The sequence below is a fragment of the Amblyomma mixtum genome, chromosome 7, assembly GCF_055824585.1.
Source record: "Amblyomma mixtum isolate Tamu chromosome 7, ASM5582458v1, whole genome shotgun sequence".
NCBI lineage: Eukaryota > Metazoa > Arthropoda > Arachnida > Ixodida > Ixodidae > Amblyomma > Amblyomma mixtum.
In genome coordinates this window covers 136,958,397-136,983,739 of record NC_143018.1, presented here as the reverse complement: position 1 = coordinate 136,983,739, position 25,343 = coordinate 136,958,397, and the positions used below count along the sequence as shown (strand labels likewise).

Here is a 25,343-nt window from a genome sequence, read left to right as displayed (position 1 = left end):
TACACATGTGGGAGGCCCACTCCAGCCTGCAAAAACAGTGGCTTAAAAACAAGCACAAGCGCTCCCTGAAGCTTAAGAAATCGGCCCTGATAAGACATGGAAGCACGCAGTGCAACGAAGCCGACCACAGTGGGGACAGGTGCGCTACCGCCTAGCTGGAAGCCTTGGGTTAAAGGGCGCGTGGAAATTCCAACGCTGAGTACTAGGACCCGTTCACACCAGGACCATACAACATCATCATGTAACACGTATCATATATAGCCTAGATATGGACTACGACACCCTGATCCAGAACTTCGAAGCCACATACTTCATGACAACACCCAAGACTGCTCTTCCACCCTACTTGAGAGAGCAAACCCCTGAACTAGACGAGGACATAAGTGGCAAGTCCGAGCAGCCATGCTCCAACTTCTCACCAAATCTGCACACGAAGCTGATCAAATCGCCAATAAGGCTCTAAGAAACTTATTTGACAACTCTATCCAAGCTATACCGAACCTCTTCAACAAGCACTGGAATCAAGGCACTCTCCCTGAAGACTGGACCCACGCTCAAGTTACCTTCATCCATAAACCCCGCAAACCACCAAGCCTGTCAAATTTCCGTCCAGTCTCGCTCAACCCTTGTCTCGGCAAGCTTTTAGAACACGTAATCCTCAACAGGTGGAACACTCACGTGCAAACCAGCAACCTATTCCCCCACACGATGCCGGGGTTTCAAAGATCCCTCCTCGCAGGACATAATGCTTCAATTATCCGAACACATCCTCCACCCCCGGCACTGCAATCGAACCCGAGCGCTGCTTGCCTTATACTTATAAAAGGCCTTTGACAACGTATACCACACTGCAATAATAGACGCTCTATCCAATACGGGTTTTGTAAGTCGAACGCACCCCGACATCGCCGCTCTGCTCAAGGATCGCACCGCAGCAATCGGGAACGGTCCGATGAAATTCTCCGCTTTTCCTCTCGATATTTGAGGAACGCCTCGAGGATCGGTGCTGTCTCCCTTTTTAACATCACAGTCGTCCCGATGGCCCACAGACTTTCACATATTCCGAGTATCTCCCATTCTTTCTACGCAGACGACGTTGCCCTGTGGGCCACCACAGAAAATGTCGGAAGCATAGAAGAAACTCTTCAGGTAGGAGCGAACGTGGTCGCGGAGTGCGTGGCCTCCATAGGCCACTCTTGCTCCCCTGCCAAGTCCCAACTCCTGTTAGTGCGACAAACCCCAAGTAAAACGGATGACCGCTCCATGTTCATCACTATAGAAGGGCAGCCGGTGCCAGAAGTATGCAAGCTTCGCGTGCTAAGCATGTTGCTGGAAGACAACGGGCATAATACGAAGACTATCTCCGAACATACTGCCACCAAGCACCAGATCATTCGTCTGATCGAACGCATAAGCAGTAAACACCGCAACATGCGCGACCACGACCTCCGCATATTGCTACAGGCATTCGTCATAAACCGGATACTATACTCCCTGCCCCTCACCAAAATGGAGAAAGAAATATAAGATGCACTAATCAGACAAACCTACAAGGCGGCTTTAAGTCTGCCCAAACGCACCCCCATCTTTGGTCTCTTAAGCACGGGATTCCACAACACACTGAGTGAGCTAATGGAAGCACATCGTGTCGTCCATATAGACAGACTGTCTTCCACTACCACTGGACGCCACATTCTAACCTCACTACAGCTCCGACCGATCGGTGCATCTCCCAGTAACTCCAACAAGGTTCCGCAATACGAACCCGCTGTAGACTACGTAGACGCCGCAGACTACTCCCACCCATAAACTTGCGCTTTTTGCGTACTCTCCAACAACCTACAGCATACTACACCAGGCTCTGTCAGGGCAAACACCTCGGTAGAAGCCGAAGAAGATACATGCTACAGCCTATTGCCACGTATCATTGCAGTGTGTGTTCGTTCACGCTCAAGGCAGCAGGAAAGGGTCGTTATCACTTTTGTTCGTGGCGCGAGAAGCGACCAGACTAATCTCGATTGTTCGCAGCCATCAAAGGCTGCATCTAGGTTTTTCCAGATTTCTGTAGATGATCTTGTCTTGTTATCTGGAAGTTTCCTTGCCGGCTTTAAATTGAGCGATGCCGGGAGCGGCGGACATTCGTAGTTCGACGACCGCCGAGCACGCCTGTTGCTTACGCCGCCGCCGAGTGATTCAGTTCTTTTGAGGGCGCAAGTCAGCCCAAATAAAGAGCTTCGTTTGCAAGTATTTCTGGTGTCTTCCTGACCGCTGGACTGCCGTCACTACAACGTGACATCTGGTGGAGGTGCTGGGTAGCCTTTCATGTTCCGGACACCCCCAACAAGTCGTGACGCCAGCCCTCTGAGTCATCTACCACAGGACCTGAGTCCAGTCCACCGCGCAAGCCGACGCCTGCAAGGGGACGCACCTGAGTTCGGGACCCTGCCGGACCCTACCCGGAAGCGAAAGCAAGTACCAACGTCCATCATGACCTTGCCCCAGACGACCACTGAAATCATTCTGCAGCAGCCCCGGGTGCCACCAACCTTCGACGCTTCGCCTGGCGCCGACCCCGAGGAATGGCTGGAGCAGTTCGACCGTGTGGCTGTCTTCAACAACTGGGACGATGCCATGAAGTTTAGGTACGTCTTCTTCGCCCTGGAGGGACCAGCAAGAGTCTGGTTCGAGAATGAGGAAGCCAGCCTTGCCAACTGGGAAACCTTCAAGGAACAGCTTCTGAAGACCTTCACAAATGTCGTGCGAAAGGAGAGAGCCCAGCAGCTGCTACAGTCTCGCATACAACACCCAAACGAGACCGTTGCAGTGTATACTGAGGAGATGAAGCGTCTCTTCCGGCGTGCCGACATGAACATGAAGGAAGAGGAGAAGGTGAAGTTGCTTATGCGAGGAGTTAAAGAGCAACTCTTTGCCGGCCTCGTCCGCAACCCACCGAAAACCGTCGCGGAATTCGTAGAAGAGGCATCCACAATGGAAAAAACCCTTGACGCCCGAGCCCGCCAATATGACCGCCAGCAGCGCGTCTTCTCAGCAAACTGCCTGGACACCGTTAACAACGATAACCTGCGAGAGGTTATCCGTCAAGTTGTGCGAGAAGAGCTCCAACGATTGCTGCCAACGGGAACGCAGCCGCAGCTTTCATCGCTCGCTGACGTCGTCCGGGACGAGGTTCAACAGGCCTTGGGTGTGACGCCGACATCCACGCAGCCTCTGCAGCCCCCAGCCATGACTTATGCCGCAGCTGTGCGCCGTCCTGCCCCTCGACGACGGGACCCAAGCCCCTATCGCCCTCAGCCAGCTGCGTTGGACCGCCGCCCACTCGCCCCAACCCGCCCGTCCTACGAGCGACGCGCGCAGCCGAGGAAATGCGACGAGTGGAGAACTCCCGACCAGCGCCGCCCACTGTGCTTCCACTGTGGCGAAGCCGGTCACGTCCTCCGGCACTGCCCATACAGACGACTGGGCATCCGAGGGTTCTCTTACGACGCTCCACGACCCCGACCCGGGCAGCGACCAGCCGAAATCGAGGAGTTTTTGCGCCGGGAAGAATGCTCACCGCCCAGCCGCCTATCACGTTCCCCGTCGCCTTCGTCTCCGCGCTTTGTATCTCCTAGCCGAGGCTACGCAGTGCGTGGACGCTCCCCCAGCCCCCGAAGGTTAAACTGAATAAAGCAGCCTCTGGAGGTGAGGTTGCTTCCGAGCGCAAGCACAAAGATCCTCCATCCACGAAAACCCAAGTCCATGCCTCAACTACGACGACAATACCGACGACAACACCGACGACAACACCGACGACAACACCGACGACAACACCGACGACAACACCGACGACAACAACGCCGACAACAACGACGACAGCACCGACAACGACGACGACGACAACGCGGCCAGACTTGAAACTTTTACCGCTGCCCAGTGAAGTAACGTCGGAGTACGCCCACCGCAGCCTTACTACTCGACGAAGCCGAGATCGGACACCGAAGACAACGTACAATACGAGAACGCGAACAAGTGACCTTGAAGTTACGGTCGACGGTCACGCGGTTACTGCCTTGGTCGACACTGGAGCTGACTACTCTGTCATGAGTGGCCCACTCGCTGTCCGACTCAGGAAGGTAACAACAACTTGGGATGGCCCGCTGATCCGCACCGCAGGTGGCAACCTGATTACGCCGTCAGGACGCTGCACCGCGAGAGTTAGTGTAAACGAGAGAACCTATGCGACAACCTTCCTGATCCTACAGCAATGCTCGCGAGACGTGATTTTGGGAATGGACTTCCTGAATGAACATCGAGCGATCATCGACCTTCGATCTAAGTCGATCAAGCTTTCCACGGACAAAGCCATATCTGCAGCGACGACAGCGACTCATCCCGTTGCCTTGAACGTCCTCGACGAAGCATTGAGCGTGCCGCCCCGATCAAGTGTCGTCGCCTGCATAGGTACTGGAGACATCGAAACTGCCGAAGGCGTCATCGAGGGGAACACCCAGCTACTCCTGGATCGAGGACTGGCCGTCGCAAGGGGAGTCGGCCAAATCCGAAATGGCCAAGCCCAGGTCTTGCTAACCAACTTCACCGAAGAATACCGGCATCTAAACAAAGGTACGACGATCGCTTTCCTCGACGAGCTGGCAGACATAAGAGACATATTTGCCCTACCCGACCAACCCGTAGAACCATCTGACCAACGCCATCAACCAACGTTTGATATCAACCCAGCATTACCACGGAGCAGACAAGACCAAATACGCAGTCTTCTTCAAGAGTACAGCGATTGCTTCTCATCAGCATCGAATGTGCGACGAACGAGGCTTGCCAAGCACCGAATTGTCACAGACGAACACGCCCGACCACTGCGACAGAGCCCCTACCGCGTATCGCCGCTAGAACGCCAAGCTATCCGTAAGCAAGTTGAGGAAATGCTTCGTGACGACGTTATCCAGCCATCAAGGAGCCCCTGGGCAGCACCAGTCGTCCTAGTGAAAAAGAAAGACGGCACCCTTCGCTTTTGCGTCGATTACCGCCGCTTGAACAGCATTACGAAGAAGGATGTCTACCCCCTCCCCCGCATCGACGATACATTGGACCGGCTGTGCAACGCTAAGTACTTCTCATCGATGGACCTGAAGAGCGGCTACTGGCAATTTGAAGTCGACGAAAGAGATCGCGAAAAGACTGCGTTCATCACGCCAGACGGACTCTTCGAGTTCAAGGTGATGCCATTCGGCCTCTGCTCTGCCCCAGCGACGTTCCAGCGAGTAATGGATACGGTGCTCGCAGGCTTGAAGTGGCAGATTTGCCTAGTCTACTTAGATGACGTTGTTGTCTTCTCCGCAAGCTTTGAAGACCACCTCAGAAGGCTTCGGATAGTGCTGGAAACGATCAAGTCTTCAGGCCTGACACTGAAACCAGAGAAGTGCCACTTCGCCTACGAGGAGCTGCTGTTCCTTGGTCACGTCGTAAGCAAGGATGGAGTTCGCCCCGACCCCCAGAAGACGGCTGCGATCGCAGAGTTTCCACAGCCTAATGACAAGAAGGCTATACGCAGATTCCTTGGATTGTGCGCTTATTACCGACGATTCGTCAAGAACTTTTCGCGCATCGCTGAACCTTTGACTCAACTTACCAAGGCTGACGTGCCTTTTAAATGGGAAAGGCCACAAGAGGAAGCTTTCAACGAGCTGAAGCGCCGCTTACAGTCCCCTCCTGTGCTCGGGCACTTTGATGAAAACGCCGAAACCGAAGTTCATACCGATGCAAGCGGGGTGGGCTTAGGAGCGGTCCTCGTTCAGAAAAATGGCAGACAGGAGAAAGTTGTCGCGTACGCTAGCCGTTCACTGTCGAGAGCCGAAGCCAACTATTCGACGACAGAGAAAGAATGTCTCGCCATTATTTGGGCCACGTCCAAATTTCACCCCTACCTATACGGACGACCATTCAAGGTTGTGAGCGATCACCATGCTCTGTGCTGGCTGGCCAATTTGAAAGATCCCTCCGGCCGCCTTGCTCGTTGGAGCCTGCGTCTTCAAGAATTCGACATAACTGTAGTCTACAAATCTGGCCGCAAACATTCCGATGCTGACTGCCTATCGCGAGCCCCCGTAGACGCAGCACCGGAAGAGGAAGACGACGATGCTTTCCTAGGACCGGTAAGCGCCAGCAGTTTCGCGCAGCAGCAGCGCTCGGATCCTGAGTTGCAAAGCCTAGTTGATTATTTGAAAGGCAAGACCGCCTCGCCTCCCCGGGGGTTCAAGCGCCAACTGTCGTCCTTCATCCTTAACAATAATGTCCTCCTGAAGAAGAACTTCGCGCCCAACAGGACAGTACATCTTCTTGTCGTGCCCGAGAATCTTAGGCAAGAAATTATGCAGGCATGTCATGATGAGCCGACTGCAGGGCATCTCGGGATTGCTCGCACGTTGCACCGCATCCAGGAGAAGTACTATTGGCCACGGCTAGCTACCGACGTTTCCCATTACGTGAAAACGTGCCGTGAGTGTCAGCGACGCAAAACGCCTCCGACTAGACCAGCCGGACTCCTGAACCCCATACCACCGCCAACTAAGCCCTTTCAGCAAATAGGGATGGACCTCCTCGGCCCCTTTCCGACCTCTTCATCAGGAAACAAGTGGATCATCGTGGCCACCGACTACATGACCCGCTACGCCGAAGCAAAAGCGTTGCCTAGTGGTACCGCAACAGAAGTCGCAAAATTTTTTGTCGAACAAATTCTGCTGCGACACGGCGCCCCGGAAGTGCTCATCACAGACAGAGGAACGGCGTTTACAGCGGAGCTGACGCAAGCCATTTTAAACTACAGCCAGACAAGCCATCGGAGGACCACTGCCTATCATCCACAAACCAACGGACTCACAGAGCGTCTGAACAAGACCATCGCAGACATGCTCTCCATGTACATCGACGCCGAACACAAGACGTGGGACTCCATTCTGCCCTACGTGATCTTCGCTTATAATACTGCCGTCCAGGAGACAACCAGGTTTACCCCATTCCAGCTGGTATACGGCAGGAAGCCCACGACAACACTCGACGCAATGCTCCCGCACGTTTCTGACGAAGACAACCTCGACGTCGCCGCCTACCTTCATCGCGCCGAGAAAGCCCGAAGACTTGCGCGGCTTCGCATTCAAGACCAGCAGCACACCGACGCCCGACGCTACAATCTGCGCCGACGAGACACGCATTACAAGCCAGGTGATCGTGTTTGGATATGGACGCCAGTTCGCCGCCGTGGATTGAGTGAAAAGTTGTTGCGACGCTACTTTGGCCCGTACAAGGTTCTCCGTCGCATCGGTGACCTCGACTACGAAGTCATCCCCGACGGCACGACAGCATCTCAGCGACGCCGCACACGCCCGGAAGTCGTACATGTCGTACGCCTGAAGCCATATTATGAACGCTAAAGGACTGGAAGTTTTCATTGTCCGTATTTATTTTCATTTTAAAGCATCGAGACGATGCTTCTTGGGAAGGGGGGTAATGCCACGTATCATTGCAGTGTGTGTTCGTTCACGCTCAAGGCAGCGGGAAAGGGTCGTTATCACTTTTGTTCGTGGCGCGAGAAGCGACCAGACTAATCTCGATTGTTCGCAGCCATCAAAGGCTGCATCTAGGTTTTTCCAGATTTCTGTAGATGATCTTGTCTTGTTATCTGGAAGTTTCCTTGCCGGCTTTAAATTGAGCGATGCCGGGAGCGGCGGACATTCGTAGTTCGACGACCGCCGAGCACGCCTGTTGCTTACGCCGCCGCCGAGTGATTCAGTTCTTTTGAGGGCGCAAGTCAGCCCAAATAAAGAGCTTCGTTTGCAAGTATTTCTGGTGTCTTCCTGACCGCTGGACTGCCGTCACTACAACGTGACACTATAAAATAATCACCTACAACTCTCAACCAGCTCGCCCATTCAAGCAGTCATAGTACCGGCCCGTTCGGGCAAACCCGGTAACGAAGTGGCCTATTCTGCTGTTCTAGTGTACGTCAACCGAAGTGGTGGTGTAAATTTCTTCAGTGCTCATAGAGAGTTTGGGCGCCAGATGACCTCGCTACATGGTCGGTATTCTTAGTCGGGACACAGCACGACGAGGCCGCGTCTCGCGCCAGCTTCACTAGAGCCCTTGAGACTCCAGTGGGGAGCAGTTGAGGAGGGCAGTCTCCCATGCCTCTCGTGGGGGTGGGGGAAGGGGGAAGGTAAGGATTCTGAGTACATGTCCAAACCATGTAAACGATATCGCAGATCTCTCCAGAGTGCGGGAAGCGCCCGTCTATGTTCGGATCAAAGTGTTTTGTGATGGCAGGACAGAGAATAGTTCCTGTCTGCAGGCGCAGCAGAGTTCGCTCCTCCGCCTTCCTCAGGCTTTTGGCAGGTGTCGGGTAGAGGCGGTGGCTGTCGCAGTAATGAATTAAGATTTCGCGGAACCACAGAAGCGATTTACGAGCTTCTGAGCCAGGAGAGCTACAATGAGGAGCGCGGTGTGTGAGCGCTCGGGCGGCAGCATCAGCAGCCTCATTGCCTCTTAGACCCTGGTGGCCAGGAACCCAGACTACGTTTATGCGAGTTGCATCGGCGGGAGCCCGTCTTATAATTTGGGCGGCAGCGATAGCTATTGCAACTTCCTTCAACTGAGCGGCGCCTACCAAAGACCCAGGCAGTACGACAGACCGGCTGATCACATATCACGGCATCCCGCTACACTACCCCGAAAAACTTCAACTTTACCCAAGCCACACACGTCCCTGACAAAACAACCGACGACCTGGCGACAACTCCAGGCTCGCACCTTTCCTTGCCCAGCGCTCCTTGCGCTTTTCTTTCCTTCTAGTCACACCCCCGAATATTTCCTCTGTTGGATCCAAAGAGCCACATCCGATCCATATTATGTTCATCTGCCGACAACTGCAACAACCAGTCCAATGGGCCCTCGCCGAAACGGAGGGGTGGGAGGTCGCGGTCTCTACCTCCGACCCGTCCTCGCAACTGAGGCTGGTGCAGTGGGCGGAGAAGGTCGCCGTCAGACACGGGCTGCCGGCCACGACCCACGCAGGAGCCATCCCACCACTGAAATTTGAAGTATAAGAGCTCCGCCATTAATAAAGTTTATCGCCACCACACCGCGTTTTGTTGGATCCGAAACGCAAAAAGCACCCGTGTGCTGTGCAATGTCAGTGCACAATAAAGATCCCCAGGTGGTCGATATTATTCCGGAGCCCTCCACTACGGCACCTCTCCCTCTTTTTCCTCTTTAATTCCCACCTTCCTTCCTTCCCTTACGGCGCGGTTCAGGTGTCCGCCGAGATATGCGAGACAGATACTGCGCCATCTCCACCTACGACGAACCCCGACGCAGAGCTCGCGCTCGGGCGCTCCACAAACACTATGGCACGGAAACGTATTCTGTTTGGGTGGATGCCGCATGCAAAGGCGAGGAGAGAGACAGAGAGAAAAACTTTATTCACACAGGAATTCGGGGCACGCCCCAGGGTACCCGCACGACCCCACTGCACTAAAGTGTTTATGTTCCTAAGGTCCATAACACTGACAGCCCGGCCGGTGGCGATGGTCTGCAGTACCGGGTCCTCCGAGCGCAGCAGAGTCTCCCAGTCCTCCCAGGTCTTGAGGTTCTCTAGGTCCCTCGGAGGAGGGTCCGCCGGGCAGAGGGAAATGATGTGGAGGGAAGAGGCGAAGGGTTCTGGGCATAGGGCGCATGCCGCAGTGGGTAAGGAGGGATGATAGTGGAATAGGTTAAGGGGTGATGGGGAGAGTGTGTCTCAAGTCTGCGCCAGAGTGTTGTGTGTTGGTTATCTAGGGAGGGGTGGGCGGGGGGTAGAGCTTACGTGAGGCTCTGTATGCCTGGGTCAGCTCACTGAATGAGTGCATGCGATCCTTCGTGAATATCCGATCAGAGGCCACCTGAGCCCGGTTTAAAGAACCTCGGGCTAAAATGTTGGCGGCCTCGTTTCCGGGATTCCCGGAGTACGCAGGCACCCATATCAGCTCCACATGACGGGGCGGGGGTGCATCGGGCGAGTCCAGTATGTCAAAAGCGGGGACAACGACTCGGCCTCGAGCAAAATTTAGAATCGCAGTTTTAGAGTCACTTAAAATATACCGGGCTTCCGTGCGAGTGATAGCAAGTGCAATGGCGGCTTCCTCTGCAGCCTCTGGGGACGTGTCTGGAGGGAGAGGTAACGTGAGGAGGGTGGATTAAGAGGAGTCCACCACAGCTGGTGTCGCTTCCTCACCCGTTCAGGCAGCGTCCACCCATACGGCGTCCGGCTCGGAGCCGTACGCTCGATGGAGTGCCTTCGCCAGGGCTCTGCGGCGCTACTCATGGTGGGACGGGTGCATATTCCTCGGGAGTGGCCTGATGAGAAGCTCCCGGTGAAGGGGCCGTGGGATGGCGAGGAGGGTTGGGTCGTTGGCCGGTATTCTGATTCCAAGGGAGTCCAGGATATACCGACCTGTGGAAGTTTGTGTCAGGGTGATGTATTGGACCTGTCGGTGGGCCTCCATCAGTTCCCCGATCGTGTTGTGGAGTCCCAGACCTAGTAATCTGTCTGTGGGTGTGTTGAGGGGAAGATGAAGTGCTACCTTGAATGCCTTGCGAATCAAAGCATCCAAAGCGTTTATGTCATGTTTGGATAGTTGTATGTATGGGGTAGTGTACAGCACACGGCTGAGGACAAAGGCATGAATGAGGCGACATAGGTCGCGCTCCTTCATGTCTCTGTGATGTTCCGAAACCCTGCGGATGAGGTGCGATATCGCGCCTACAACCTCCTTGAGTTTCTTGAGTGTAGTGGTGTTTTGCCATCGTTCTGGATGTGCAGGCCCAATACACGGAGGGTGCCAACCTCAGGTACCCGGTCACCATTCAGTTCAATGGCAATGGGGGAGCGGGGACAGCGGTGGTTCTTAGGCCGGATCAGGAGCAGTTCGGACTTCTGTGGGGAGAAAGACAGTCTGATGGTCCGTGCGCAATTTTGAGTGAGAGTGGCTGCTTCCTGTAAGGTGTTCTCTATGTGGCCGTCACTGCCGTGGGTGGTCCACAGGGTGATATGGTCGGCATAAAGAGTGCGCTTGAAGTGGGGTATAGTTGCCAATTTTCGGTCGAGGGGGATGAGGGTAATGTTAAAGAGAAGGGGGGAAAGGACGGATCCTTGAGGGGTGCCGATACTTTGAAGCGTGTAGAAGGGGGCAGATAGAGGGCCGAAGTATATCTCAACCGTGTGCTCAGTGAGGAATGCTTGAATGTAGGCATACGTGCGCGCACATACATTCAATAGGGATAGAGCAGTCATGATCGTCTGATGTTCAATGCGATCAAAAGCTTTGGAGAGATCCAAAGCTAAGACTGCCTTGGTGTGACTTGGAAGAAGCGGGTCAAAATTGTCGTGTGTGAATTGCAGCATGCCGTCCTGTACGGATAGATGGGGCGAAATCCCACCATGCTATGCGGGTAAAGATTGTTGTCCGCCATGTGACTTGTGAGTCTTGCTAACACAACATGCTCGAGGAGCTTCCCGAGTTATGAGGTTCGCGAAATCGGGCGAATGTTTTGAAGTGTAAGTGGTTTGTTGGGTTTAGGTATGAATATTACCTTCGCATGGCGCCAGGACTGCGGGAGGTTACCCTCCCTCCAGCACTAGTTGAAGTATTTCGTAATGTGGTTGATCGATTGGTCATCCAGGTTACGGAGCATGGAGTTTGTGATTTGGTCTGCACCAGGTGCGGAGTTGGCGCGGAGAATCAGGAGGGCCGCTTTGACTTCCGTCTCCTTGATATCGGTGTCCAGTGTTGGATTTGCTTGTCCTGTGTAGTGGGGTGGAGGTACGGGGCCGCCTGGAGATGTGTACATGTTTTGAAGTGTGTCTAGAAGTGTGTCGGGATCGTCAATGTGTTCATGTGTGAGGCGTGTCACGTGGTGCTGTGTTGCTGATTTGGCGCGTGTGGGGTCAATGGCGAGGACGCGGTTGTAGCCATCACGAACCCTTCCCTCTAAGCGATTGCCACCCTTTACATAACCCCTACTGCCACTTCGAAGGTGGCCGAAGAGGGCGCCATTGCCCTGGATATAACACGCGCGGAGGCCCGATTTATACTATCTGATTCTAAAACTGCCACACTAAATTTTTCTCGGAGGAGAGTTCACGTCCCTTCATTTCGCATACTGAACTCCTTCGCCGCACACCCGCCCCGCTACGTGGAGCTGATATGGGTGCCTGCCCACTCCGGAAATTCCGGGAACGAGGCTGCCGACGCTTTAGCCCGAGGTTCTCTCAACCGGGCCCCGGCGGCCTCCGATCTCGCGGGAGCGCATGCACTCATTCAGTGAAACGAAGCAGGCCTGCAAAGCCGAGCGTCGACTCTGCCCCCCACCCTATCCCTCCCTCGACAATTACCATCAGACACCTTGGAGGCAACTCCAAACACGCACTTTACCCTCCCCTTATATACGCTCGCGCTATCACCAAGTCCACACAAACCCCTCCTGTAACCTCTGCCACCACCCCAAAGCCAATCTCGACCATATCCTTTTCCTCTGCCCGGCGGACCCTCCCCCGCGGGGCCTGGAGCACCTTACCGCTTAGGAGGCATGGAGACCCTACTGCACTCCGAGGACCCGGCCAAGCAAGCCATCAACGTAGGCCGGGCTGCCAGCGTCATGAGCCACCGGGACATGAACGTTTGAGTGCAGTGGGGCCGTGCGGGGGCCCAAGGACCCACGTGTCCCAAACTCCCCAGTTTCAAATAAAGTTTTCACTACCACCCCCGCCGCCATTTGCTTTTCCTCAAAACCAATTTACCCATTTTACCTTCCTTTCTTCTTCCACTCGAACCATCTTTCCTTCCCATACGGCGCGGTTCCTGTGTCTGCCGAGATATGTGAGACAGATACTGCGCCACTTCCTTTCCTCAAAAAACAGTTTACACTCCACTATGGCACTTCTTTCTTCCTTTCTTCTATCACTCGCTTCTTTATGCCTTCTCTTAGGGTGCGGTTCTCGAGTCCACCGAGATGCGAGACAGATACTGCACCATCTTCATTCCTCAAAATCCAATTTCCAATATCGGTTCCCTGACGTCCTTTCAAGCTTACTATCCGAGCTGGGAGGTCACAAGCCCCGGAGGAGCTCTGGACTAGCCTAGGGGCTGGGTACTCTGAAGCACTAAGTTTATACAGGGGGCTAAGATAAAAATACCCCCCTCCACACAAAGAGCTAAGCAAGGAAGAAGCCGCAAAATGGCGGAAGCTACAGACAGGCTCCTTCCCCAACTTATATATACTAAGCAAGATGTTCCCGACACAATACCGCGCCACATGCCCTTGGTGCGAAGCGACGCCAACACTATACCACATAACACGGGAATGCGATAGAAACATATCGTTCCACAAACACGACACACCAAGTGAGGAGCAATGGGAGAGCCGGCTCACCAGCTGCGAGCTAGAGGCCCAAAGGGCACTCATTGCACACGCAAGCGAGGTGGCCAGACTCAGTGGAGCCCTGGACTAGGGGACCACCCAAGGCTAAGGAGGCAACCTCAATACTTGAAGAGAAGACTTGAAGACGACCTCCACCGCAGGCTAAATCTTAGAAATCAATAAAGTTTCTACTCACTCACTCAAGCTACACTAACTTTCGACGTGGCTCACCCACGCTGGCTTGCTCGACGAAGAACGTGCTTATGAAGACGGGCAGAAGAGTTGATTATTCTATTTCAACCTTGCCGATAAAATAGCATATAAAAGATGTGAGCTGTTCGCCGAAAAGGTTCCGCTGAATTTATAATCAGACAGTTCTCTCTTTCTGAACGAAATTTTCACGACGCTAGGCGAGCAAAGCTAGCTTCTGGAAGGGCGCTAAGAATGCTACCCTGCACATAGTGGGTCCTCTAGCAAATGGCGTCATTAGCGATTCGACTAACGATGGTTAGCCTGCAGTTTCCTGGTCGTCGCATCTTGTTACAGCTCGTTCTGGTCATTGTCGTAAAAGCTTTTAGAACCAAAGCTATTTCCTCCCCTTCTGAAATAAAGGTCATGTCGGTGTACAAAACTACCTTTGGAGGCAGCAGAGCGACAATTATTTAAATAGACATTAAAAAATATGTAAGTGTAATAACAAATGAAGAAACCTCCAAAATTACAAAGCAAAATGGAAGCCAAGAAAAATAAAATAAATAAAAACAAATAATAGGAATGAGGGACGCTGTAGTGAAGGTATCCGGAAATTTCGACCACCTGGGTTTTTTGAACGCGCACTGGCACCGCACAGTTCACGAGCCTCTACAATTTGGTAACATTGGTAAACTGGTTTTTGAAAAAAGGAAACGGCGCAGTATCTGTCTCGCATATCTCGGCGGACACCTGAACCGCGCCGTAAGGGAAGGGAGGAAGGTAGAAGTGAAAGAAGAAAGAGCGAAAGAGGTGCCCTAGCGGAGGTCTCAGGAATAGTTTCTACCACCTGGGGATCTTTTACGTGCACTGACATCGCACAGCACACGGGCGCCTCTTGCGTTCGCCTCCATCGAAACAAAGCCACCGCGGTCCGGTTCGAACCCCGGTACTCCGGATTGGTAGACGAGCGCCTTACCACTGAGCCCCGTCCGCGGCGGCCGAATTTCAACAATTTCGCCTCCATCGAAATTTGGCCGCCGCGGACGGGATCGAACCCGCGTCTCAGCAGCCGAGCACCGTAACCGCTGAGCCACAGCCGCAGACAAATTAAAAATAAATAAAATAATAATGAAAATAAAAGCATACAGTTGCACAAAGGATTCCAGAAAGTAATGTGTCATAATTGCCGAAGGACTGCAGAAAAGCAGCATTCGGTCTGCATTAAGTTTGGCAGAATTGAGACGAACCTGTGTCAATTTTTTCTTAACCACGCACACAGTACCAGTGCGCACAGTTTGCGTGGCAATGGTGGTTTTCCGCAATCTCAGCGTGAAGTACGCATCAATTTTTCGTAGCCTGCCGACAGATTCCTAGCCCTTGGCATACACAACACACTACAAGAACTGTGCGAAGCACACCTCACTTACCAATACGCACCTCTCACGCGATCCAAGGCAGGTAGGGCTATCTTGCACCATATAAATATGAACGCCGAACCCCTAACCGAGGACTCGAAACAACTCTTCCCCGAAGTACACAGCATGCTCACTGTCAAGCCCCTACCTAAGAACATGCACCCTACGCACAACGAGGGAAGGCGCAAGGCGAGAGCCCGCGCCTTACACGCCACATACAAGGAGTACCCCGAGGCCGCCTACATGGACGCGGCGGAATATCTAACACCGCACAAACCGTACGGGATACGCGCAGTAACCGGTACGCCCCTAACAGCAGCCACGATATACACCACCTCCTCCGAAACTGCGGAGGAAGCGGCAATAGCATTAGCCATAACCAACACCTCAGCTGATATGATTTACAGCGATTGCAAAGCAGCCATGCGCAACTTTGCGGCGGGGAGGGGGCGCGTCTCCCCCATCTCTCTCGAAATCCTCAGAAGCACCCACAAACCCCCGCAAGGGAGATCGAGTTGTTATAGGTTCCGGCCCACTGGGGCAACCTGGGGAGCGAGGCAGCCCGCGATTACGCCCGAGGTTTCGTCGGCCAGGTAGTGGGCTCCTCTGACCCGAGTCTCTCGAGGGATGGCCTGAACTCGTTTCAAGACATAAGACACCACTTTCGCCTCGAAAGACGCATCTTCCCTCCACCGCATAAATCGCTCACGAAGACCCTGGAGACCACCTGGCGTCGCTTGCAAACCCATTCCCACCCCACCGCGGCGGTACTTTCACTCATGTACCCTGGGCAATACTCCCCGCAGAGTAACAAGTGCGGCGACACAGCCATACTAGACCGCATCCTGTGGAACTGTCCGAACGATCCACCTCCCCCGCACCTAATTCAGCTCCTAACTTCCGGGCAGTGGGCGGCCGTGCTGCAGAGCTCCGACCCGGAGATTTAACTCCGGGCAGTGGAGCGAACCAACGAGGTCGCCGTAAGCCACGGGCTGACGGCCATCTAGCGCGACCAAGAACTCACCTTGAACCAGTTTCTGCCGGTGAATAAATGATTTCCAATCCAATCCAATTGCACCACAAAAGCTGTGTCGAAAGCATGCGGACCTATGTTGCAGTGCATTGAGTGAGGTCCTGCGCACGTGTCTCCTTTCGCTCGTCCAAGTTGGTGGCGTGGAAGGTGCCTTAATATACAAGGAACGAGACTGCATGCGCATGCAAGCAAGATTCCTCCCCTCCTCTTCACTCGCCGCGGTGGCTCAGAGGTAAATAAATAAAAAAAAGAGGTGGCTCAGTGGTTCTGGCGCTCGGCTGCTGACCCGAAAGACGCGGGTTCTATCCCGGCCGCGGCGTTTGGGGAATGTTGGCACTAATATAGACTGCAGCTTTTTCTGGTGCGTCCGTCTCTACTCTAGCCCTTTTATCACGTATGGAAGGGCACTGGTACCCTATATATCGTATGATTGGATACAACCCATTAAGTTCCTGTGTCAAGAACCCTCATGAATGCAACGACCTGTTCTGTGGATCTTCTTCTCCAGTTGAATCATAAAAGAGCTCCTGCGACTGTGCAGCAAATCTGTTCTTACAACCACTAACAGTGCACTTTGTTTCCGTCGCCCTGCCCTTGCTAACACGAGCTTTCGCTTATCTGTCGGACACTGAAAAGAAGTGATTTCGTTGTGATTATATTTGCATCAGCAGCATTCGTATTTCGCCTCGCCCGATTCGGTCATGCAGCCTGCATTGACTCCATATGTACAGGTGGTGGTGGTGGTGAAAAATTTATTCAGAAGGGACAGGAGGTGTTTCGATCAGCCCGTAAGAGACAGATCCTTACAAACACTAGGTGGAGGTCCCTAGTTTGGGACCCCAGTGGCGGTAGTCGCCGCCCGGGCGCGCCCGACTAAGGCTTGTTGGGCCTGTAAGTCGTGGCAGCCGAGCAGGTTCGCCTCCCAGTCCTCCCGGGTTGGGTTGGGGATGGGGCGAATGGCCGGGTTGGAGGGGCAGGCACACAACACGTGATAGGTGTCCAAAGACACCGCACTACAGTGCGGGCAGTTGCCGCTAAAGGAGGGGTCGAAATGTTTTCGGGCTGCCGGGCAAAGCAATGTATTGTTGAAGAGGCGGAGAAGGAGCCGCTAATCCGCCTTCTTGAGGCCTTTACATAGGCTAGGGTAAAGGCGATGGCTATCTTGATAGCATGTTGTGATATCTTTGAACGTATAGACCGGATTAAAATCGGGTTCCTGATCAGGTGCGGAGGAGAAAACAGCCCGGTGAGGGAGCGCGCGGGCGGCTGCGTCTGCTGCCTCAGTTCCTGCCAACCCCTGATGAGCAGGGGCCCTTTAAGGTAACGGTATGCGGGGTCCGTATCCCGTATGCAATTTTGGTATAATCGATAGGCTATGAAGGGAGAGCAGCCTTGTTCGACGTTCCGACAGCCCCCTCGCGAGTCGGTGATTATGTATTTTGAATCGGAATATGAGGCCACGAGAACATTCGCGGCCTCTTCTGCTTGTGTTGCACTGCGGTCTCTGAGAGTGAGGCCGTTAACTGTGTTGCTGTTGTGAACTACCGGAGCCATGTACCATCCCCCGTGGTGAGGGCCGGAGGCGTCCACGTAGTATACACCTGTTTTGTTGCCATAATCTCGGGCTAGCGCTTCCGCTCGTTCCAGCGCCGACCGTCATGGTCTTCGTGTGACATGTTGGCTGGAAGAGGCCGCACGTTGAGGGCACGTCTCCACAGTTCTGGGATGTGAAACCTGTCTTCCATTGGAGGGGTGTGTTTTATGTGGAGTCGAGCAAGAAGGCGGCGACCCGACTCCTTTTGCGACAAGAGCGTGTACTGGTTTGTAAGGTGCGCCTCCCGGAGCTCCCGGATAGTATTCACCGCCCCAAGGGCCATAAGCCGGCTGTTTGAAGTAGTGATGGGGAGGTCAAGGGCACGTTTAACAATTTTGCGAAGGATGGCATCAATGGCGTCCTCCTCTTGTTTCCGTAGGTGGAGATAAGGTGCCGAATAGAGAATTCGACTAGTTACGAAGGCGTTTGCCAGCCGCAAGGCATCCTTACTTCGTAACCCTCCGCGTCCCGAGGTGGGCCGCGTTACCGTGCGGCCCACCTGGTCCCCCACCTTACGGAGTTTGGCCAATGTAGTGTCTGGTCGCCTGTGTTTGTGGTTATAGAGTCCGAGTACCCGTATCTCATCACTGTCGCGTATGGGACCACTCTCAAGAGAAAGACATATTTTAGTTGTGCACTTCTGTGAGGGGCGGAGGTGCACAAATTCTGATTTTTGAGGGGAACATTGAAGACCGCAGCGGCGGGCTTAGCGGTCTACTATCGTCGCCGCTGTTTGCAAGCTGGTTTCAATGTCCCCTGTGCTGCCCTGCGTGGCCCACAGAGTGATGTCATCGGCGTACAGGGCGTGCTTCCCGCCGTCGACACCACTCAGCTGGTCTGGCAGGTGCATCATGGCCAGATTGAAGAGCAGCGGGGAAAGTACCGCGCCTCGGGGGGTTCCCCGCGTGCTGAGTAGGTAAGGACCATGTTCTCTATCTTGAATTCGAATGTAGCATTTACGATCCATTAAGAATTGGCTTATGTATCGGAATGTGTTGAGGCCACAGTCGGTGTGGCTTAGATTAGTGAGTATGATCTCATGTGTTACATTGTCAATTGCCCCTTTAAGATCCAAAGCGAGTACTACGCGGTCCTTATGGGGGCATTCGAGGGGGTCAAGGACTTCCCGATTGAGTTGTAGGAGGACCTCCTGTGCGGATCTGTGTGGGCGGAATCCGAGCGTGGTGCAAGCAAAGACATGTTTGTGTTCAAGATATGTAGATAACCTATCCCGCACCATCATATCCATTAGTTTGCCCACACAGGCGGTGAGATGGATGGGGTGGAGGTTATCTGTGTCAATTGGTTTGCCATCTTTAGGAATAAAAGTGACCAAAGCCGTTTTCGATTCGATTGGCAGGGGTGTGTCCCCGCGCCAAATCTCATTGACGTATTCCAGGCGGGACGGGTATGCCAAGTCGGGCAGGTTCGTCAAAAGCTTGACGGTGACCTTATCCCGTCCTGGCGCAGTGCCCCGTTTCATTTTGGCGAGAGCCGCCCGCAGATTATGGAGCTGGAAAGGTTCATCCAGCTCCGTGTTCTCTCTGCCTTCATAAGAGTACGCAGATCCAAGGGGGTCTTCGGCTGTACACAGATACTGGTCCGGAAGATTCTATGCCAGTTGAGTCGTGTTGCCAGGAAAAGCGGTCATGGCTCGGTGCAAAGGTTTTTGTGTTTCGGTTAGTGTTTGGGTTGGGCCGATTAGGGCTCGAAAGAAACGCCACGTGTTTCGGGTGGACATTTGTCGCGCGGCCGTGTTGCATCTATCCACCCTGTTGGAGTCGGCGATTTGGGCCGCGTACTCTGCCGCTTTCTGGGTAAGCTCGGCAATTCGAGCTTTAAGCTTTCTATTGCGTTTCTGGCGTCGCCAACGGCGGACGAGGCTGCGACGGGCTTCCCAGAGGTGTAGAAGGTGGTTATCCACGTCCGTGACCGCCTCTGAGAGCTGGATGTGTGTTTCTTGCGAGGAAAGGTGTGTCAGCAGCTGTTGGAACCATGCTGGGTAGCCTTGCGCGGAAATGGGTGTATTATCAAGTGAGTTAACTTCTGCCCATCCCCTTCTCTATAGCACCTGTATCGGTGCACCGGTCTAGGTTTGCACGTCCTTTAGGCATTCTGTCTTTTTATTTTACTTTCGCGAGTGGCCAAAAGAACGCGTGTGCATGCGAAGTGTTCGCACGTGACAAAGAAGAAGCAACCTTCCTGCAGCGTCGGTCATTGACCTCGACCCTCTGGCCAAGGACGGCTCGAAGACGCCAAAGGCATCCAGAATCTCCAAGAAGGCGACAAAAAAAGCACTCCATTACGCGAAAGAAACCAAACAGGAGAAGGACTCGTCCAGAGCCTCGCGTAAGAAGAGAAAAAGAGGCGCCGAGTGGTCACCCGATCATCGCAGCGACACAAGAACCCAAGAAGTCGCCGATGATGTTAAGCAGGCTTCTGACCAGGCAGGCAAGCATGAAGCGCTCGCCGAGACATCGACGATTACAGTAGCAGGCGTTCCTGGTACCACCAGAAACGGTGCGCAGCCACCGTCATCCCAGCTCCCGACTACAGAGCGCTGTGACGTCACCGCGAGCCGATTACAACCACTCGGCCCCACGGAAACAGAGCGCACCATAGTGCCAGCTTCGAGCGAGGGCCAAGCGATGCTCCCAACAGCAAGCGACGAGTCAGCTACTGCTGCCACAGGCGGCGTTCCTGGTGACCTCGCCACCGTTCCAGCTGAGCAAGTCCAGAGCGCTGACGCAGAACCGCAGCACAAGGCGCGCCATACGTAACGCGTCTGCAGACCAAGCCGGCGCCGAGGCTGAGGAAGCGACCAAGCCGAGCTGCCCTGCAGACCAGCCGAACGCGAGGCCTCAGAGCGCGCAGCCGCAGCCCACCGTAGAGCGCCCTCAAGATGGGAAGAAGCCTTCTGGTTTTCGGATTACGGTAAGCAACGCAATGCGAAAAACGAAGGATAGGTTTTAACCAATTTCCATGAGTGATGACGTCTCTAGCGCTGTACTACTTTCATCACGAACCCCACTGGGTCCACCTATAAGCACCGCAGGGAGCCTACTGCATTTCAAGTAGGAGATATTTTGCATTGTCGCAAGTTCGTGGGCAATTAAATATGTTCATGGGCTCATACAATTTTTCAGTAAAAATTTCCATTTTAACCCTTCATCAAGGAGGCTCACAGGAAACCGTAGTATTAAAATGAGTCAATTTAAATGTTCGCCAATAATATCATTTTGAATCAGAGTGCTTACGTCCCACCATTACTCTTGCTTTTCTAGTTCCGTTGTTTCCCACTCGCTGCTGGTTGCTGCCTGCTGATTGTGGGCTGAAGCTGCGTATTTTCAAATTTTGGCTGGTCTTGTCCTGCAGTGCTGCATTGCCGTTTTGTGGCACGTTTTAATATTTTAGTTTTTCTTTTTTTAAGGCAACTGGCTGCTTCGGCGGCGGCATGCCATAGTTCTTGAGCTGCGCGGACAGATATACGCTTCAGCTACGCACATTGCCCGAATTTGCGGCTTAACGGTGGCGCCGAGACGATTTTTCTTTGGCCGTGCGCTTCTGTTACCGCTGGCTGGCGCCGCTACGAGGAAAAGGGCAAATGACGCTTCTGTTTGTGTGTTTGTGTGTATTCCTGCCTCTTTTCGTGCGCGCAATCCGACTTCCTGAGGAGAAGGTACTCGGTTATGGTTTCGTTGCGTTTTGCTCGAGTTGTATCTTATATCAGTCACGTGCACTGTGGGCCCGCCTAAATACACGGCCACAGGCAACTGTTACGTAACGAGAGGGCCGGCCCAATCAGCGATGAGCTGAGGGGTTAAGAGGAGATTTTGGCGGGAATCTGGGGGTTCTCGCCAGGAGCTTTTGACCGGGAGAGTTCTGGCGGCTCCACTCTGTTGTTGCTCTCCCTTTGTTTGGATTCTGTCTACACTGTACCATCATGCTAATCTCATGTGTATAAAGTTTTTTTTTGTTTCTACAACGAAAATCGTCGTCATCGTCCTTCGCGGTAATGCCAATCACAAGACCGGGCCGTAACGACAACGAGACGGCCTGACCTTGCTACGCAACATCAAGCGAGGACGAGAAAAAAAAGAGTGAAAAGAACCCCAACTGGCGCAGTCGACAGGATTGGCAGCCATCGCGTCCAGCTCGAGCGAAGATACCAGAGTCGACGGGTCCAGATCACCGCAAGAAGGCGCTCAACTGACCGTCAGCGACATCGGAACTGCGTGGCAGCGGAGCTTCAGAGGCATTGGGACCCAGGGACCTTCGGGGTACAGTCGTCCCAAGCAGGCTTCAGGAAGCGGCTTCACGGCAGTGAGCGGCATAGCGCATCGACGTAAGGGAGCGTTGGCGCTAGCACTGGTGAGCGGGATTTCTTACGATTCACAAGAGGCCTCACGGCTCGAACTTAAAGGGCTGTATGGTCAGAACGCGGAGCATGATGGCGAGCACGGCGGACAGTGAGACAGAGGAGAGCAGCATGACAGAGGAAACTCAACAGGGCATAAGAGCTATCGTGGAAACACAGAAAACATCCACGGATGAAGCGGTTAACGTGGGAAAAAGCAGAGCACCCCGGGGTAAGGCAGCTCAAATCGAGACAGGCAGTGAGCTCCTCGGGATAGCAGCAGACCCCTTAGCAAAAACTAATACGTTTGGAATATACGATGGGCTATTTAAAATGTATTTTCAACATATTTTGTATTCATGAATGCACTAAAAATATGTCGGAAATACGTTTCTGAAATTTTATGCTTGGTATTCGAAATATATTTTTAAAATGTGCCAAAAATACCTCACTTAAAGCATACTTCGAGCACTTTTCAAATACGTGAAAAAATATGTATGCACTTTTAGCATCTTGTCAGTGTATTAAAAGTGTATTTTCGGAAATATGAAATTAATTCATCGAAAGTATACTTCAATTCTAGAAAACGGGCAGCCCTTGTAAACGTATATGTATGCAGTTTTAGTATCTTGTCAATGTATTAAAAGTGAACTTTCGTAAATATGAAATTAATTCATCCGAAAGATACTTCAATTCTAACAAACGGGAAGTCCTTTTAAACGTCTTTGCACACTTCTACCTGCCGTTGAACAGTCGAGTGCTCGAAATCGCGTTTCGGGAAATGGCATTTGCGTGTCGTCAATGTATTTGAAGTGTACTTCCGTAAATACGCAATTAATTCGTCCAAATAACACTGAAATTCTAACAAATTGGCAGTCCGCATTAGCATGTTTGCAGCGCACTACAAGCGGTCGTTGAACAATCTAATGCTTAAAATCGAGTTTCGGAACATCGCATTTTGGTGCTGGCCATCTATTTAGAGTGTACTTTCGTAAATACGCAATTAATTCGTCTGAAGTATATTTAAATTCTAACAAATGGATTTACCGCGTAAACATATTTGCATTACACTTCAAGCTACCGCGGAACAATCTAGGGCTCGAAATGACGTTTCAGCGAAGAGTGAAAACTTTTCGTTTCTTGTCATCCTTTCGTTTATGGTAACTTCTAGCAGGAAGGGGATCACCACTTAAAGCCCTGCTACACGGGCGCTTCGAATGCCTTCTAGCCGAATGTCATATAAAGATGCTACACGTGTTCTGTCTAAGGGAGTGCTTGAAGATAATATTACGCCAATGAATATTAACCGCGTCAGCATGAAATTTCCCCGGGAGTGCGCCGATGAGGACGACTGCACTCATACTGTTGTTTACATCGCTTGTTTACATAACATAAAACGCAATCTGCGCTTTCGTTCTATTAAACAATCTGTTTTCTTTTTTACTGGTTGTACTCGTGCTTGTTTACGCAGTGCGACAATGTGTGGGAAGCGATGATGCGATCGCACACCTGAGAAAGACGGGTTGTTGGCATCGCGCCTAACTTGTTATCCACAAGCAAGCGACGGCGACGACTGCTGCTGGCCGTAAAGCACGGCTCGGCAGTCTGGGTCACACCGGCGATTCCCGTTCATCGTACGCGTGCCCTGCGATGTAAGCAATAGTTGATTTCAGGTCACTGTTGCCAAAACTACACCTGGTGACCATTTGCATACGCTAAAGCTTGTTATTCGCTCTTCACAACCGCCGAAATCACAGATCCAACCCTGCGAACTCGCTGGGCCTAGCCGTCGCGGAAGGGAACAGAGCCGTCGTCGATTGAAATTGATTTGGCAAGCGCTTATCGCTGGTGAGTGTTCAGGTGTGCACACGTGAAATATTACCGTTCGTTTCGCTCATTTAGAAGCGCGAGCATATACACACCGCCGCCTCATCACCGTGCTCTCGCTCAGACGCCGACAAGGCTGACCGTCCGCCGACCGGATTCGTCGGTGTCGTTGGCCTGAAAAACGTGTCCCTCTAGAATCATATTATAGTAAACTAGATATTTCACTATAATTACATGCTGTTGTTCAGCGTGATATATACTGTCGTTGTCGGACTAGCGTGACCGCCGTCGTCGTCGTCGCTGTACACTGAAAACGAGCTGAGGCTTTCAAATGCGTTTCGAAAGTGTCGTGCAGCACCGCGGCAGTCCGTCGAGTCCGAATGTCATTCCACTCAATGTCATTCGAACATTTCCGTGTGAGAACGTAATAGCATTATACCAGCAAAAGCGCCTTGGGTACTTCTGGGTCCGAATAAGCCAGCGGAAAGGACCCTGTCTGGCAGGGCAGACCGGCTCCCTTACACGCCCATGTATCTGTTGGTTGACAGTTCGACTCCTGACCTGTGCCTGACGAAAGTTTCAACTAGCAATTCCGTTCTCTATTAAACTCAGATTCGAACGCGACCAGTAGGGTACTTCTGCGATAATTTGGCAGCCCACAGTACTTGCGCAAAAAAAGGCCTCACCGCGCAAAATAGTGCGTCGCTTTCGCTGGGTATATATACTGCAAGCCAAGCATAGCGCTTGTCGTAGGATTTGTTGTTTGCTGTGTCACTGTTGTCTTGGTATGCTGTGTGTAGGTATCTGCCGTTCCCATTCAATTACGTCACCTTATAATATCAGACTCCTGTTGATTAATGTTAAATAACCGTGTACGATTTGTTCTGCAGTTGAAGAATTAACCCGTGTCATTCCATGGAGCCGCCCAGTAGACTTTTTTAAGCCCGAGTAAACATATTTTTAATGTATTAAATGTATATTTTTAATATATTTCTAATGTATATTTTTATTATATTTTTAATGCATTATAAATATGCTAAGCGGGCAAAAATGTACTTTTCACGTAGTTTTAAGAACGTTTAAAATATTATTCCTAGTGTACTTAGAAAGCATTCGTATCGCAGTTTAAGCATAGGGACAAAAAAATGCGAAATAAATATGAAATTAACAATACGTTTGAAATACATTTTTAGCACATCCTCTTTTTCGCTAAGGGACGTAGAACCGGAAGCTTATGCTTTGCGGCGCCTAGAGTTAGATTTTGAGTTGCAAAGACTAAAACTGGAGTCAGAGGAGCGCATAGCTATGAGGAGAGCTGAACTGGAGTTTGGGGGTGCCAGGCAGTCCCCACCTGTCTCTGATGTGAACGAGCTGCGGCAGACAGGCCTGGACCCGACCACTCAGTGTGCTAAAGTCCTTAAGGTGCTAAGGCTGCCAGCCGACTCAGATGTACCCATGTAG

General features: G+C 52.5%; 1 pseudogene; it reads left to right on the top strand.

The window, feature by feature from the left end:
• The first annotated feature begins 268 nt into the window (after window positions 1–268).
• Window positions 269–25,343, top strand: LOC149337673 (uncharacterized; annotated as a pseudogene).